We start from the raw sequence: 6,000 nt of genomic DNA on the forward strand, positions 1-6,000 counted from the left end.
AAATTAAGGACATACCCAGGAGACAGGTCTGTGTGCCTTTCTCCAAAGATGATTTTGAGAGCTATTTAATGGGGAAAGGCAGGCTGGAGGGGAAGGAGGGAGGATACGGTTACATTACTGAATCCACATGTTGCAAGAGAAAAGGAGCAGGTAAAGGAATAAGTGTATTGTCTGACACTCAGTAAATTCACACTTCACGTAAGATAAGGTGAACATAGAGTAGCTACCTGTGAGATGTTTAACCTTTTATCTGTAGCTATCTGCTTAGGAACAAAGGAAGGGCAGTTTCTTGGATGACTCAGCTTTCAGCTTAATTTTTCCTTTTGGCATAGTGAATTGGGTCCCAAGTTTTTATTTTTGTTTCACACTCTTTACAGTACCTAATTAATGCAAAGGAAATAATACATTTGGGGACCCCAAATGTTGATCACTAACTTAACCAAAGTTACCAGGCAAATTAAAATACCAATAATGATACTAAAATATTTACATGACTAGACTTGTTCTTGGAGTGGAGCATTTCGGGCAAGCCAAGGTTCATGGATTTATAGTGGCTAAAAATAATCTTGAGGTGAGCCAACTAATTTTACAGATGAGAAAATAGAAGCCCAAAGTGATTACACGACATACGTGAGCACACACAGCTAATCTAGTGCTCTGCTAGTTCCACTTTCAATGTTTATATTACTGTAAACAAAGATAAATACTGAAAAAAAAATTTTACTGCAAAGCTAAATAAAAAATGAGATTGTCATCTACTTTCTCCCTTTACAAACATAAATAATCAAGAGTTAACTGTTAACCTTGTGAAAGGAAAATAAATCTTGGGGCCCCTAAATCACTAAGCTACAGGGAAAAGTCAAGCTGGGAACTGCTTAGGACCAACCTGCCTCCCATTCTGTTCAGTCACCCGTCTGCTCACTGAAATAAATGCATATCTGACGGCATCTCCAAAGGATTGTTCTCCAAAGGATGGTTTATTCCTAGATGAGTAGATCCTGAGTTATTAGGAAAGCTCATTTTAGCAGGTTTGTGAAGTCTCATGTCCTATGAAGAGAAAATAAGGGGAGGAAGGCAGAAAAACAATAAACAAAAGAACAATCCTGGAAAATCTATATATATATAGGCCACATTGTTCTGAAGTCCATAGATCCGTAGGCAGGTATGAAAGTGGCTTATGTATGTAAGTAGGTTGCTGTTATTTTCTTCTGAAGTTTAAGTTATCTAGCTTCACTTTGCAGGGCTTTACGAAAGCACAGCTTAGTTCTCAGTGACTGCAGATTAGGAAAAATGGGGAAGAAGAAGGAAAAAAATTGAAAACATTATTTTACAGTCTTGTAGCCTGCAAAATAGAAAGATTAGAATTCAGTCCAAAGTAGAAAATAATAAAAATTGAAAAACATTAGGCAAGACTAGAATCTAAGAACAGGTATACTACAGTTTTTGAAACATAATTTTTCTCCAGTTTCCCATTTTTATTAAAGACAAATCACGGTAGAACTGATTCGCTTTATTATACTTGTTCTGATTATTTGTATACAGTGCAGCAAGAATAATTATTTGTTTTTACATAGGCTTTTAAATTGGCTTTGATGGAACTTTGTTCCATAGAAGGAATCTCAGATAAAATTTTTTTAAAGCCAAGCCCAGCCGTGGATTTGTACCATCAAATACCTATGAGTTGGGGGAATTCCTCTCTGAGGTTCCAAGATAAACTTGGGGCTCCTGGGCCTGTCAGAAAGTGACATTCTTTCTAAATTAACTGAGACCTGTCTCAGATTTTCGGAGTTCACAACTTTATTCTAGAGCTTTCATTTAATCTCACCTAAACTTGATAAGTTTTATTTTTAAAGCCTTCTTCACTGTTTCCAGTAATAACTAGTATGAACCTGAGAACATAATCAATTTAAAAAGTTTATTTTGCCTAGGTTAAGGATACACTTATGACACAGCCTCAGAAGGTCCTTACGACGTGTGCCCAAAAGTGGTCAGGGTACAGCTTGCTTTTATACATTTTAGGGAGACATGAGACATCAATCAATATGCGTAAGATGTATACTGGTTCAGTCCAGAAAGGCAGGACAACCTGAATCAAGAGGCTTCCAGGTCATAGGTAGACAAGAGACAAAAGGTAGCAGTCTTTTGATTCCTTAATCAGCCTTTCATTGAATACACAATTTAATCTGGTTCAGTGAGTCTCAATTTTTATGTAAACAGTAGGGCAAAGGAAGCAATCAGGCATTTGTCTCAGGTGAGCAGAAGGATGACTTTCTGTCCGAAACCCGTGAGGATAAGCTATCAGTTTACATTGCCAGGGTGAAATTCAACAGAACTGTTTTAGGGTAAAGATCTTGAGGCCCACAAAGAATTTCATTGTGGGCAAAATATGAGGGAGATACACAGCTTTAAAAAATCTCTGTAGCTGTCTTATTTAGGAATAAAATGGGAGGCAGGTTTGTCTGATGTATTATAGTTCATAGCTTGACTTTTTCCTTTGCTTAGTTATTTTGGGAGTACCAAGGTTCATTTTTTTTTTTCACACTAGCAACACACTATTGGACTGTCACAACTGCTCCCAGAGGTTTTCTCTGTTTACTTGATTTTTGGTCACAATTTTTATTCCTCCTTAAAACACTGCAAATTAACGTAGAGATATTTTCTCTAGCTTTTAAAAATTCTGTCCCAGTGGTTATCAACTTTGAGCATACATCAGAATCACCTGGAGAGCTTCTCAAGCACTGATTGTTAGACACTGTGCCCACAGTTCCTAATTTTGAAGGTCTGGGGTGGGACTGAAAATTTTCATTTCTAGTAAGTTTCCAGATGATGCTAATGCTACTTGTCAGGGAGCCACACTTGGAGAACCACTGCTCTATGTCATGTATCAAACTTCCCCTAACAATCAATCTCAAGTCAATTTCTGTAAGCCCGTATTTCTTACTGACTTTTACTAAAATCTGCCAGACAAAAAACAAACCAGGGCTTAGAAGATCTCAACCTGACTATGCTGTTATAGACATCCATTTCTTCATCTCTGAAATTAAGATGCTGAACTTGATCTCCAAGTACACAATCGTTTCTAACACATTCTGTTATTTTGTTTCTTCCTGCTTTTTTTTTTTTTTTTTTTGAGTGTCAGCAGGATTTGGAACAACCTTTTTTCCCTTATGTCTACTATTAAACATATTTAATTAGATGCCTCTGAACTAGCTCACTTTTTCATACAATCTTTTAAACTAAACCCGGGAGGGGTAGACTTCTTCCACTCTGCTTTAGTTGGACACAAAATCACTATAACAAACTCCTTCATCTCTGTCTCCTTTAGTTATAGCTACATTTCTTAGTTTATTCAGTGATATTTATTATTATAGCACTCAGTACTACTGAACAGAGAATATAGAGAGAAGACATTCCTTGCCCTCTAGAGGAAACAAAATAAGAGCAATATAATATAAATGTTTTGGTGAGGTTATGTAGTATTGTTAATCTATATGGGTCTGCAGCACCCTCTTGGAAACCAACCTAAAGTTTCTAGTTGTTCCTTAAATTAAATGGTTTTTTAATTTATAAAGAATTTAAATATTCAAATATAATTTTCTAGTTAACATTTACATCCAGATGCTTAATAAGACAAAGTAATGACTGGTAATTTAAAATGATCTTTAATTTTGAACTTATTTGATATTTAAGAACTTTTTAATAGGTATTTAGTTATGTTTTGTAATTTAGATGATAGAAATGATGAGTTAAGAAACAGGCAAGAAATTGTGAATGGATCGAACATATTTATGGGGAAAAATGGTATGTTTTCATGTTATTTCTTTAAAAAGGCATTTTTGTTTCTAAACTGGCTTTAATTTTCCCTTAGACACTGGTAAATTACAGCATCTTAACTTGCAAGGCGGTGATGCTGTACTGTCAAAAATGTATTTTAAGTAATTCACTAAAAACAATAGCAAAAAAAATTCTACATTTTTACATGTAAATTACTAATACGTATGATACTCGTTATCTATTTTGAAGTTATTTGCGTTCTTTTTTGGTCTTTTCTCCTTAGTTTTCTTAGTCAATAGCTGATGTAGAAGAAACACTTCCCCATATACATAGTAGTAATTCTTGATCCCAGATGAAAACAAGATTCCTAGCCACACACACACATTCAGCTTTTAAATTGTCAAAGACTTTATTGAAGCAATTCAGTTTTAGCTGTATTCCCCCATAGAAAAAAAATAAAATGTCCAGTCCTCTGCCCCTAAATTGAAAGGACAGTACTTCGTGTTTTGTAGGTTTCTTTATTATGAGTGTGAGGATACTCTGCTTATGCTAGTATATGAGTTTGGGACTTCTCCAACTTTAATGTGCATATGAATCTCTCTGGGCTTCTCTAATTAAGTAGGTCTGGGGTAGAGTCTGATATTCTGCATTTCTAGCAAGTTCTCTGGTGATGCTGATGCTGCTGGTTCAGGGATTACACTTGGATTAGCAAGAGTGCACATAATCCTGAAGCGCTAGATTCCTGAAATAGAATACAGATAGATTTTTAATGCAAATATATACTGAAAATAAAATAATCAGATTAATGAATGTGCTTATGGCTCTCTATTTGGGAAGTCAGTTTTATGTTTTCTCATGGGACATCATTCTTTATTTAGAAAATCAGATTTATATATCTCAAAAATGTTATGAGGTAGCTGGATCTGCCATCATTTCTTTATTGTACACACAGGCATACCCTCCATGAAGAGGTGGGATCTGTTCCTCCACTCTCTTGAATCTGGGCTAGTTTATGATTACTTTGCCCATTAGATTATAACAGACGTGATGCTATACAACTTCCAAGACTACGTCATAGAAACCTTGCAGCCTTCCTGGCTATCTTGAAATGGTAACTATGGGGAAGCTAGTCACCTTGTGAGAAGTCAGTCTACCCTGAGTCTGCCATTGTATAAAAAGTACAAGCTAGCCAGATAAAGAGACTATGTGTGGAGAAAGAGATATTTGACTAGTTCCCAGTTGTTACAGTCATCTCAGCTCTGGTGCCAGACATTGAGTAAAGACATCTTCGGATAACTTCACTCTCAGCAGCCATCTGATTACAGCTATATGGGGTAGCTCAAGTGAGAACCACCCAGCTGAGCTCGTTAACCCCCAGAACCATGAAATAAAAATTGCTGAACCATTAAATTTTGTGGTGATTTGTTTTGAAGAGGTAGATAAACAGAACACTTACATTATGCTAATTTGAGGAGTTTTATTGCTGAAATGCCTTTTTGGTCTCCCAGAACATGATCAGTATAGGGATTGGAAATTCATCTGAAGTTTTCTACAAATAATATTATGGTCTTGATTTTTTACATAAATATGTAGCACTTCATTTTTCAAATTAAAGTGTTCTAGTATTAATTTTTATTTTATTTTATTTTATCTTATTGAGATGGAGTTTGACTCTTGTTACCCAGGCTGGAGTGCAATGGTGCAATCCCGGCTCACTGCAACCTCCACCTCCCGGGTTCAAGCGATTCACCTGCCTCAGCCTCCCCAGTAGCTGGGATTACAGGTTCCCACCACCAAGCCCAGCTAATTTTTCTACTTTTAGTAGAGACCAGGTTTCACCATGTTGGCCAGGCTGGTCTTGAACTCCTGACCTCAGGTGATCCACCTGCCTCAGCCTCTCAAAGTGCTGGGATTACAGGCACAAGTCACTGTGCCCAGCCTAAATGTTCTAGTATTAACTTACATATGAGTCATGTCTTATGATGCCTTGGAGACTGGGGATACCAGTATTTTTGAGGCTTCTTTATAGATCTAATTTGTGGCTTTGTCACATAATCACTAGGGTTTTCCATTCTCACCTATCCAGGCAATCAAACTATTAGTGAGAAAACAATTAACATTCTTTATTGAACATTAGCTTTTCTTTTAACTTTGATCCATGCCATGTTTTGTCTAGATATTGCTCCCCACAGTAGTTTCTCGAGGCACTCTCCTTTGAGCATTACT

This window comes from Nomascus leucogenys, chromosome 22a, assembly GCF_006542625.1.
Source record: "Nomascus leucogenys isolate Asia chromosome 22a, Asia_NLE_v1, whole genome shotgun sequence".
Lineage (NCBI taxonomy): Eukaryota > Metazoa > Chordata > Mammalia > Primates > Hylobatidae > Nomascus > Nomascus leucogenys.